Genomic DNA, 12864 nt, shown 5'->3' on the forward strand with positions numbered 1-12864 from the left:
AGATTCTTAAAAGAATAGAGTCAGTTGCCTACCAGCTGGCTTTACCACCAGCTTTATTTAGAATTCATGACATATTTCATGTTTCCATGTTAAGGAAATACCTCTTAGATCCATCCCATGTCATCAGTTATGCCGAGTTAGAACTCAGTGATACTTTGACTTATTAGGAAACTCCAATGCAAATTTTGGACAGGAAGGAACATGAATTGTGCAATAAGAGGATTCCATTAGTAAAAGTCCTATCGAGGAATCACACAGTGGAAGAAGCTTCTTGAGAGCTTGAGGAAGAGATACGACAGAAATACCCAAACTTATTCAGTGGAGATCAGCACTAGGTATATGAGTAAAGTAAATGTAGTATGGTTTAAGGTTATGAAAAGCAAGATGATATATGTATAAGTAGTATTGTAGGTCATAGAATAGGTAGTATTTTGGTTTTGGGAAAATTTTAGTTTATGCATTTGTAATCTTCCAATACCCTGAATGTAACCACGGTATTCCTCCGCCACAAGTGAGGGTCAGTAATAAAATAAGTAGCCCATTTTTTTTCAAGTATGGTGTCAACACTGATAGTAAATTTCGAGAATGAAATTTTTATAAGGAGGAGAGAATGTAGAGACTCGGAGAATTATAACAATTAAATAATAAAATAAGGAGAGGAAAAGGAATTTTCTTAAAGGATTCTAGCAGGGTCTCGTCGACGAGTGAAGAAGAGCTCGTCGATGAGTAGGATCCTTGGGCTTGTCGATAAGGACATACGTCTCGTCGATGAGAAGTTACCGAGAGGATTGTTCAGACTCTGAAACTTGTCGATGAGGAGAAGGTGTTCGTCAACGAGCTCCCTTCATTAACTCGTCGACGAGAAGTTGTGGCTTGTCGATGAGGCCACATGGACAAACTTTATATATAAGCTCAAAACTTCATTTTTTTTTCTACAAAAAATTGATAGAAACTCTCTCTCACACACACCTACGACTTTCTCCTCCTTCTCTTTTTGATTCTTGCCTCGTTCTTCTCTAGTTTGATGATTGGAAGTCGCCACATCACTCCTGGGAAGATACTCTTGACATCTGCTTGAGTGATTTGTAGGTCAAGCAAACTTGGGAACTATGCCAAAATTTGGATAAGTTAGTTAATTTCAGTTTTATTAGGTTTTTGGTGTTTCTAGACTAAGAAGAATATGTTAGGGAAGATAATATTGAAATTTTGTTGGGAAAAATATCAATTTCAGGGTGTTGTGCTGGGAACACTACAAGTGTAAGATTGAGTGTTTTGTGGGCTTCTCAATAAGTTAGGTAAGAGGATAAATTAAGTCAGAAATTTTTATGAAATTATTTATTATTTTACAACATTAAATTTCAGAAAAATATGTATATTATATAATTATGTTTGGGAAAATACTGTTATGAACAGGGATATGATTTAAATGTGTTTTATCAGAAATTATGATTTTGGAACAGATTTTACATTTAGGAGGTTACCCATTTCTATGTGGCATGAGTTTAAATTTCCATATAATTATGTATATCAGAATAGAATGTTTTTCCCAGATCAAGCATGATATGATAGATTTCAAGGCAATTATGAAATAGTACATGAACCATGATTTTATGAATATAATGTTTAATAGTACAGAAAAATTATGTTCAATATATTATGATATGCCGATGCAGATGTCATGATTCATGTTATGTTATGCCGACACAGATGTCGTGATTCATGTTATGTTATGTTGGCGCAGATGCCGAGATTTATGTTGGTGCAGATGCCATAATCATGTATGATAAGACAGAATTCATGAAGTATTATCATGTTAGATATTATTATGAAATATGAAACAGTTATGTTTAGTATATGAAATATAGTATATGTTATTAGAACCCGAATGGTATGGTTTAGTTCAGTTTTAAGAGCACGATACCGTAGCTATATGTTCAGAATTATGATAGTGCTACCACACGACCAGTAGTGTGGGAGATGACAGTCAATGTGACTTCAGTGTAGAGTGGAGTAGTCCCCCTGGCAGTTCGGGACCTACATACTTATGTTTGATCTAGCATGGTCTGCCAGCCATTGCTAGGTCCCGCCTTTGAGCTGCACAACCTAGTCATGTGGGGGTAAGACATTATATCAGCTAGCTATCCATCTTGGATGTTATTTCAATATTGTACTATTATATAAGATGATTTTCATATATAGAATCTAGTATGCTTTATTATGATATGGTAAAACATGTTTTACTCAGTTCTGCTACAGATAGATTTTACCAAATATGTTTATTATACTATTTATATGTATAACACAAAGATGCTCACATCGCCACACATTGATGTTAGTTTATTTCCCTTACTGAGAGGCATCTCATCCCAACTATATAAACATTTCAAGGAATCCAGATAGAGAAGCAGGTAGAGCTCCGCGACAGTAGAGTCCGACCGAGCTACCCTGTTAGAAGGGTGAGTTGTAGAGTCAGGGTTGGATTTATTTTTGGGAAGTGACCCTAGGTTACTTTTAGTCTTTTTGTGGATGATTGTATAAATATAAACAGATTTTGGTAGGACTCTGGTATTATGGTTGGTTGAATGGTATGTTTGTAAATTACGTTTCCTGCTGCTTAGGTATTAGAGTTGTATTTTTGGTATATTCTTGGTACCCATAAGTCCAGGTTGATTATGTTTTATCAGTTGAACAGGATGGTAGGATTATTATATTAAATGTTATTATGAAAAAAAAATGATAAATTAGGCAGGTCATTACAGCATGTCCCCAAACAGATAAAAGCAATTTAATTCTCATAATCATAGTTTTAGCAATGAGTTAAAGTCTCTTAATAAAAGATTCAACTAAACCATTTTGTGTATGGGTATGAGCAATGGGATGTTCAACATCTATTCCAAGTGACATGCAATTGTTATCAAAAGTTTGGGATGTAAATTCACCAACATTATCTGAACGAATTGATTTAATTAGATAATCAGGAAAATGAGTTCATAATCTAATCAGTTGATAAAGAAGTCTAGCAAATGTAATATTACGAGTAGAAAGTAGAGACACATGTGACCATCTATTTGATGCATCAAATTAGACCATAAAATATCTAAATGGTCCAGATGGTGGATGTATTGGTCCGCATATATCACCATAGATTCTTTGTAAGAAACTTGGTGATTCAAGACTTACTTTTGAAATAGATGGTTGGTCAATTAATTTCCCTTGAGAGCAAGCAATACACATGAAATCATTTGATAAAAGAATCTTCTGGTTTTAGTGGATGACCATGTGAATTCTTAATGATTCTTCACATCATTACATCTCCAGGATGTCTAAGACAATCATGCCAAAGTGTAAATAACTTTGGGTCATTGCACTTTTGGTGCAAGACATTATATGATTCAACTGTTTTAATCTTTGTATAATACAATCCAGAAGATAAAGTTGGCAGCTTTTCTAAAATTTGTTTCTTCCTAGAAAAAATAGAAGTAATATAAAGGAATTCTTTACTGCCTTCATTTGTAGTTTCAATGTGATATCCATTAAGTCTTAAATCTTTAAAGCTTAACAGATTTCTTCTGGATATGCTAGAATAAAAAGTTTCATCAATTTGTCATAAAGTACCATTGGGTAACTTTATATTAACTCTTTTGGAGCCTTCAATTAAATTTGTAGAACTAGATATTGTATTAACATTTGTTGAATATATATTCAAGTAATGGAAATATTTCCTATCTCAAAGAATTGTGTGTGTTGTAGCACTGTCAGGTAAACAAACTTCTTCCAAAAACATCTTAGAATCGATCAAAACTTTAAGACAATTCACACTACAACAAATATTTTAAAAACTCATTATTATAATTGATAATAACAACAATTTACTTACTATATATCCTAAAATATTACATCGTTATTTTCATATGGATTTACAAGGAAATCAGGAACATCAAGATAAATAGAATTGGATGGTCCAGCATCTATTGGAATAACATTATTAGCAAAATTTGTTTGAACCTCTTTACTTTTTTCTTTTCTTCTATAGATGCTTGGTATAGATCTACCAAATGCGTGGTCATACAACAAGTATTTGATCAATGACCTTTTCCTCCGCATCTGTAACATTCAGTTTCATGCTGCATGGGTCGCTGATTTTGATCATTTACCCGCTTTTAGGGGCCATCCCTCTTCTGGGGGTGTACTAACTCGGATAATTATTGAAATTAAATAATAAAGAAAAGAGAAGGGGAAAGAATTTTAAAAAAGAATAAAGTAGGGCCTCGTCGATGAACACAGAGCGTTCGTCGACAAATCGTCTGCTTGGGCTCGTTGACATAGACGCGTGTCTCATTAACGAGAATTTACCGAGAGGCTATTTTTCAGGATCTAAAACTCGAAGATGAGAGCATCGTCTTCATCGACGAACCGCCTTCATGGACTCGTCGACGAGGTGATGTGGCTCGTCGACGAGGCCACGTGGACAACATTTTTATATATAGCCTAAATCAGATTTCTTGAAAAAATTTCATTTTCTCCAGTTTCTTTCTCTCTCTAAAATGCACCCTCTCACTTCTCTCTAGATTTCTAGCTCCGATTCTCCCTGGTTCGACGATCAGAAGCTACCATAATGATCCTAGGGTGATTCTCTACAACTTAACTAGAGCAGAAATTCGATTTGAGCAGTTTGGAAACCATCCTAAAATTAGGGTAAGTAGATTTTTAGGTATTTTTAGTATTACCAGTATTATTCGAGGCCAAATTTTGTATACTATGAGAATATACGGGTGTTTTGTGGAATAAATTTGGGGTGTCATGTTTTCAAAAATAGGGTGTTTTGGGCCCCTATAGTCATGAGTTGAAGACCTCAACAAGTATCTGTTCGGAAACCCAAGTAAATTATGGTTTAAGAGATTTATGAATAAGCAATTTTAGGAATTATGGGTGTGTTGATTTACTGGAGAATATGTGTATATAAATGTAGGTTTTTGAGATTGGTATACCAAGGGTGCGGAGTGGAGTGTTGGGTGGAGGCCAGCCTCGCAGTCAGATAGGTAAGGGAAATATGCTATGCTAGGGATTTTAGAAAGTATATCAGAAGATTATGTATATATATATATATATATATATATATATATATATTCAATTTTTCCAGAATATCATTATTATTATTATTACAGCAAAAGTTACAGATTTTAGAGCATGAGAATCTAATTGCTTAATTGTGTGGCATGAGTTCATAACAGTTTAGTAAAGTATTAATATAGTTTTACAAATATCATGTTTTACAGTATACTAGCAAAAGATATCCATATACAGTTTCCAAAAAATATAGTTTATAGTACATTCAGAATGCCATGACTACAGAACCATAACACTCAGTTATTCAATTATTCAGTTATTTAACCAGATATACAGATTATGCATATTAGTTTTGAAATGTTATGGTTATTTCACTATCATGGTAAAAATAGTAAAATAATTAATTATATATATATATATATATATATATCAGTACTAAATAGTATTAGACCCTGTGGAAATATTCAGACAGATTCAGACAATAAGGCACGATATCGTGGCTATTTCAAATCAGAGTGCAACCACATATCTCAGATAGTGTGTGGATTCTGTCTACCATGCCAGGAGAGATTGCAGTCTCCCTAGGAAACTGGGTTGAGGTGGCTGGTTTGACGAGATAGAGTAGTAGCGTGCCTAGAGAGACTACACTAGGCTAGATTGTTGATTAGTAGAGATTCAGATTGACTTACCTGGTAGCCAACCAGAGTTAAGTCCCGCCTACGGGCTGCACTACCCTGTCATGAGAGGTTAAATCAAGACATTCAGTTCCCAGGGTATTATCACAGTTGTTCATATATATACAGATTTATAGTGAAGTAGCAGTTTTATTATATTATTAGAATTTTGTGTAACTGGAAGACTCAGATATACAATTGTATTTTAAACTATAATAAATGTAATCTATACAGTTTACTAGACTATCAACTTTACAGTTTCAGCATTGTAATAGTATATTAAATGTGTAACTCAGTTGCCACACACTAGTGATAGCATATCTTCTTTTACTAAGTGTCGTCTCATCCTAGTGACTTAATATTTTTCAGGTGATCCAGCTAGGCGACCAGATCAAGCTCGCAAGTAGAGAGGTTTCTTGCGCTACCCTTTCTGAAGGGTGAGTGTTTCCTGGGTGTTGGTTGTTTGGGTAGATCCCAAGGTTTTTTATGATGTCTATGGGTATTTTGTGATGTATATTTTGGTACTTTTAGATTTCTGGTATATTAAATATTGTTTATAGTTTTCTGTTTACCGCTGCTTAGGAATGTAATGTGAACAAAGTTTCCTTAGTGCCCCCTTGGGCCTGAGATGTTTTCAGCAGATAATATAGGGAGATTTTCCGTATAATTTATATGTGATTAAGTGGAAAAAAAAATGGCATGAAAAATAGGTCATTACAGGGGGACTATAGCCTCACATTGATGCCAATGATTATTTCGACCATGGCCACGACTATGCCCACGACCTTGCCTGCCACCTCATCCTCGACCATGAGATGTATTTATATTCACTTTAGGGAATTGAGTCGAACCAGTTGGACGAGTTTTGTAAGAACTCGAACCATGATAAATGGGTTTAAATATTAAAGAGAGGGACATTTTGGTAAAAGAGCAAGCCTCATCGAAGAAGCCAGATTTCGTTGATGAAGCCTTTGTTCTTCTCGTCGACGAAATTTAGAGACTCGTCGATGAGGAGAAGCCAAGGAGTCTCGAAAAAATCGGTGATCTTAGATTCGTCGACGAGGCCACTGATTCATCGACGAAGTCAATGAAAGATTCGTCGACGAAGGCACCATTTCATCGACAAATTGGGCCAGGTCAAAGGGCTATAAATATCATTTTCCTTTACTTCTTCACTAAGAAACTTCAATCTTATCTCTCTCTCTCTAGAACTTTCCCTACTCTCTCCCTCTCTAGATTTCTTCGCCGATCGTTGCTGGAATCGAAAGTCTGAAGTTACCACAAGGATCGTGGAAGGATTCTCTACAATTTCTACGGATCAGAATCTCGTTTCGGAGATTTTCAAGTTTCGGTGTAAAATCGAGGTAAGGCTCGGTTTCAATTCTGATCTGGTAGTTTTGTAGGTAACTATTTTGTGAGCATATTCTGTACTGTTGATTGTAGGTTTTGGAACTCGGTTCGCTGTTTAGGGACCTTAGAGTTCGGGATTGGCTATTCGGGGAAAAGGTAAGGGGAACTATGTTTATATTGGTTATTTTTTAAATCGGACTCGGTGGAACTGTGGCTCACAGTTCTGTGTGTGTTTTGGCTACTCATTTGGGGGGATCTAACAGGGAAAACTATAGGTTTTTCATTATTATAGTTTAAGGAAAAAGGGGGCGATGGGCTGAATCCCTGGTTTTGATGAAAACCTATGTATATGATGATTTATACTGTGTTATTGGGATGGCCGTGCCTTGACTTGTTTAAACTGTATTTGTTTGAAAAACCATGATTTAGATTACCAAATGGGTGTGGTTTGTTTGGTTATATGAGCATGCATGTGTGTGTGATATGTTGAAATGCTAGTAGGAACGCGGTTCCGAAACTGTTCCAGGTACTAAGAGTGTCTGACTCTATATCCAAGGGTGTGTATTTTACCGCCTGCCATGTGGGCAAGAGTATCCGGCTCTATATCCAAGGGCGTGAGCCCATACCGGTAGATCAGGCCGAAGGGTGTGGATCCACCAGTTATGAGCCGGTACGATGCCATGGGAGTCGGGGACTAGCCATGTGCCGGTGGAGCCGTGTTTGTGGGTTGGCTACGGGCCAACGCTGTATGTCGCGAGCTGGCTTCGGGCCGAAGGGTGTGACCACACCGAGGATTACTGATCATGTGTATGTGTATGTGTATGGGTGCGTGTATGCACTGTGAAAATTAGTACTGGAATGCATTTAACTGTGTGTATGTTACATCATGATAACACTCAAATGCCACACACCGATATAACCTATGTTCTTCCTTACTAAGAGGTGTCTCACTCCTGCTGTACGTACATTTTTACAGGTCCTTCAAGTAACCGGAACTAGCGTCCTGGTGTAGGGAGCGTAGTGGCCGGTGTACTGCGGTTAGCGCTTGGGTAAGTGCTAGAACTGTATTTTTGGTGGGTTGTCATTTTGAGATGTATTTGAGCACCCGTTTGTACGTTGTGATAGAGCCATGTTTTGCTCTTGTATAGACTCTGGTATGGTACTACATATGTTGTTATAGAATGACCTTTTTTCCGCTGCGTATATGATTGTGATTGGATGTGTTTAGGGTGCCTAAGAGCCCTATAGGGTCAAACCCTCATCCATTGTACTGTATCCTTGGATGTCTTATCATATACAGGGACAAGTTAGATTGCATTTTCACCCTTGGGTCCCATTTCGAGGTTCGAGGCGTGACAAGTTTGGTGATTTTTCATCAAAAACTCATTATTTTGCTCAGCGACAAGAAGACATGTTATAAGTTTAGAGAATTTAGTAAATTTCCTTTCCCTATATTGTTGCTGCAGGAGCACATTAGTGGGATGGAAAGTAGAAAAAGTTTTTTCTAGCATGTTTTCATTAGTAATATTTTCACGACATAATTTAAGTTTCGAGCTAATCTTATGTAGGGCTGAGTTATATTCACCAACTTTTTTAAAATCTTGCAACCTCAAGTGCAACCATTCATATCGAACTTTTGGTAAAATCACAGTTTTCTGGTGGTCAAATCTATCCTTTACATTTTTCCATAGGATAAGTGTGTCTTTAACAGTGAGATATTCAGTCTTTAAATCTTCTTCTAAATGATGACAGAGGAAGATCATAACTTTTGCGCGATCCTGCAGGGAGGCGGTATTTCCATCTAAAATAGTATTTCCCAAGTTCATTGCATTTAGATGAAAATTAACATCAAGAATCCATGACAAATAATTTTTGCCTTTGATATCAAGGGAAACAAATTCAACTTTGCTTAGGTTCGATATGTGAATAAATTCAAAATAATAAAATAATTTAGAAAACATAATGTATTTTACTGAAATAAAACTAAGATAATAATATGATAGTATTTCCACCATACAGGGGTACTTAAATATGTTTCTTCAGGAACATTATTTTATTTTTCTCAATTTATACTCTTCGCGAGTATAATTCCAATTTATAATATTAAATTCAGTAATAATTTAACACTTCTTCCGGAGGTTAAATATGCTATTTTGTATGGAAAATAAATGTTTCACCTCTTTAGAAGGTCGAATTTAACATCTCTGTGGGGGGTTAAAAATATAGATGAGAAATTTAAATATATTGCCTCTTTAGGAGGACTATCTCTTCGGGAGATTTAAATATGTAAATGAAAATTTTAAATATATTACCTCTTTAGGAGGATTATCTCTTCAAGAGATATATATACGGAAGATTTAAATATATATAGAGGACTATTATACCATCTCTTCTGAAGATTGGTAGTTTATATATATAGTACATAAATAAAATTGACCATTAAGGCGGTATAAATAGAAATAAAACCGTCCATTAAGGTGGTATAAATATATAGAAATATATTAATCGGGTAGAATCTCGTGAATTAAATAAGAATTAAAGAAATATGTTAGTTTGTTAGAGTCTCATGCTGATAACGTGTTATAAAAATGCAAAAAAATAGAAAATAAAAATAGAAAATAAACAGAGATGAGACAAAAATTTTACGTGGTTTGACTATGCCTACTACACGGGCGGATGGGATCATGGGATCAAAGTTTCACTATCACAGGAGGAATTACAATAGGATATGGAACTAGCCTTGTACGATATATCTCTATCTTCTCTTTATCTCTCTTCTTCTTTTCCTTTCTATATGCTCCTCACTTCAAGCATGCAATATGTATATATAAGCATGCTAAATGTATATGTATACAAATGAGAGGGAGGGGGTGCCCTTTTATAGGGAAATAAGGATGGAAGATGAAGGGGTGGAAGATGAATTAGTGCAGACATATAGGGCAGGTTCATAAGGATATGAATTAATGTATATATATGAGGTATATTCATAGGGATATGGATTAGTATAAATATATATGGTAGGTTTATAGTTGATATTGGGGACATCCACCTATATTTCATAATAAAAACATAGTATTTGTACATTACGCTCGTCCCAATTCAATAGTGTGTTTAGAGATAGAAAATTCAAGATTGTATTGAGAGAGAGGAGAGAGAGAGATAGAGAGAGAGAGAGAGAGAGAGAGAGAGAGAGAGAGAGAGAGATAGAGAGAGGGGAGAGAGGTGTTTAAAGTATAAGATTTTGCCTTTTGCTTGCTGTAAATGAGAACTACTGAACTGCAAGAGATCGAGTACAAGGGAGAGAGGGAGAGAATTTACTTTACTGTAAAAGCTGAAAATGCTGAACTGAGAGAGAGAGAGAGAGAGAGAGAGAGAGAGAGAGAGAGAGAGATGGAGAGAATTTCCGTGAATTTCTTCTATTACAAATTACTGTACAGGATCAGTATATATAGAGTACAAAATGGAATCAAAGAATCAGTTGGTTGCTAACCACAGGAATAATATACAGTTATTTCTAACAATTTTTAGTAACAGAAAAGAAGAGAAAACAAAACAAAAAACAAAAAAAGAATCTGAGCTGTTATGGATGGCTGCCTGCAGGCATCTTAATTTCCTTCAATCTTCAACAGGCCCCCTCCCCCAACAAGATGGAGAGTAGATGTCTTCTATTCCCATCTTAGATGAGCACAAATAAAAGGCTTGTGAGCCTAAGCTCTTTGTGAGAATGTCTGCCACTTGCAACTTGCTTGCCACATGCTTTGTTGAAATGCTACCCTCTTGAATCTTGTCTCTAATTAAGTGGCAATATATTTCTATGTGCTTTGTCCTCTTATGGAATATGGGATTGGTGGCAATGTGTATAGTTGATTTGTTGTCACAGAATAAGAAAGCAACCTGTGAATGAGCAATTTGTAAATCTTTAAGTAAATACCTCAGCCAAGTCAATTCACAGCTGACATTTGCCATTGCCTGGTACTCTGCCTTTACAGAAGACCTAGAGACCACACTTTATTTCTTTGACTTCCATGACACCAAGGATTTCCCAAGGAACCCGCAGTAGCCTATCACAGACCTCCTAGTGTCTGGACAAGCCCCCCAATCTGAATCACTAAAACCTCTGAGTTGGATTTCTGAGTCCGCTGGATAGAACAAACCCTGCCCTGGTGACCTTTTGATGAACCGTAGTACCTTGTGAGTTGCCTGCAGGTGTGGCACTCTTGGATTCTTTATGAATTGGCTTAGCATTTGGAGTGAGTAAGCTAATTTAGGCATGGTTATGGTCAGGTACAATAATTTACCAATCAATCTTCTACAAAGAGCAGGCTCAGGAAGCAACTCTCCTTCTTCTTTGGACATTCTCACATTTTGATCTAAAGGAATCTTTGTTGGAGTAGAGCCAATGGTACCTGAGTCTCCTAAAATATCCAAAGCATATTTGCATTGGCATAAATGAATTCCCTTTGTTGTCCTTGCCACTTCAATACGCAGAAAATACTTCAACTTACCAAGGTCTTTGATTTTGAATTGGTCATCAAGAGATCTCTTCAATTGATCAATTGTATCCATATCATTTCCAGCAACTATTATATCATCCACATATACTAAAATAATTGTGAAAGAACCTTCAGTTGCCTTTGTGAATAAGCTGTAATCTGCCTTGGACTGAATATATCCTTGGTGAATGATAAAATTTGAGAGTTTTGAGTACCATTTACGTGAGACCTGTTTGAGACCATACAAACTTTTGTTTAATTTGCATACTTTTCTCCCACTTTCATTAGGATACCGCAGGGGAGACTCCATGTACACCTCCTCCTTTAAATCCCTATGCAAGAAGGCATTATTGACATCAAATTGCTGCAAAAACCTCCCTTTTACTGCTGCAATGGTTAACAAGGTTCTCACAGTAACCATTTTTACCACGGGAGAAAAGGTTTCATGGTAATCCAACCCCTCCTACTGTGTGTACCCCTTAGCAACAAGCCTGGCCTTGTATCTTTCTATGCTACCATTAGCAAGAAATTTGATTTTGTAAACCCATTTACAGCCTATTGGTTCTTTGTCAGGAGGTAAATCCATAATAACCCAAGTGTCATTGAGTTCAAGGGTAGCAATTTCAACTTTCATGGCCTCGACCCACTTAGATGATGTATTGGCTTCTAGGTAAGTTCTAGGTTAAGTGTGTGAGGTTATGGAGGTCACGAAAGCCTTGTGAGGTGTAGACAACTTATCATAAGATATGCTAGCACTTAGAGGAGAGGGCTTACCTGATAAGATCTGATTTTTCTGCTTGTCCAAGTCCTAAGATGGGAGAAGGATGGTTGACTGCTGACATATAAAATCTTGCAAATAGGTAGGAGCTCTCCTTATTCTGGTTGATCTTCGGGGTAAGTGTGTATAGATGTTGTCATCAGTTTCTGTTTCTGGTCTGGATTTATTTTGGGAACTGATCAGTTCATTGTTTTGTGAATCAGGTAATGTAGTAGGCATTGGCTCTGAAATGATATTGGGGTTGACAATGTCTATAGAATGATTATGAATAGGTAGAGTGGGAATGGAAATGACAGGGTTTTGAGTAAAACTTTATTCATTTGGATTTGGTAGTGGATTAATGTTGCTGAAATTAGTATCAAGATGGCTGATTTTGTCTGTTTTAAATGGAAAAACAGATTCATAAAACACAACATTTTGAGAGATGAAAATCTTTTCAGTATCTAGGTTCAGAAGTCTATATCCTTTGACACCAAAAGGATAACCAATACATACGGACTTT

This window comes from Malania oleifera, chromosome 4 (assembly GCF_029873635.1).
Source record: "Malania oleifera isolate guangnan ecotype guangnan chromosome 4, ASM2987363v1, whole genome shotgun sequence".
Lineage (NCBI taxonomy): Eukaryota > Viridiplantae > Streptophyta > Magnoliopsida > Santalales > Ximeniaceae > Malania > Malania oleifera.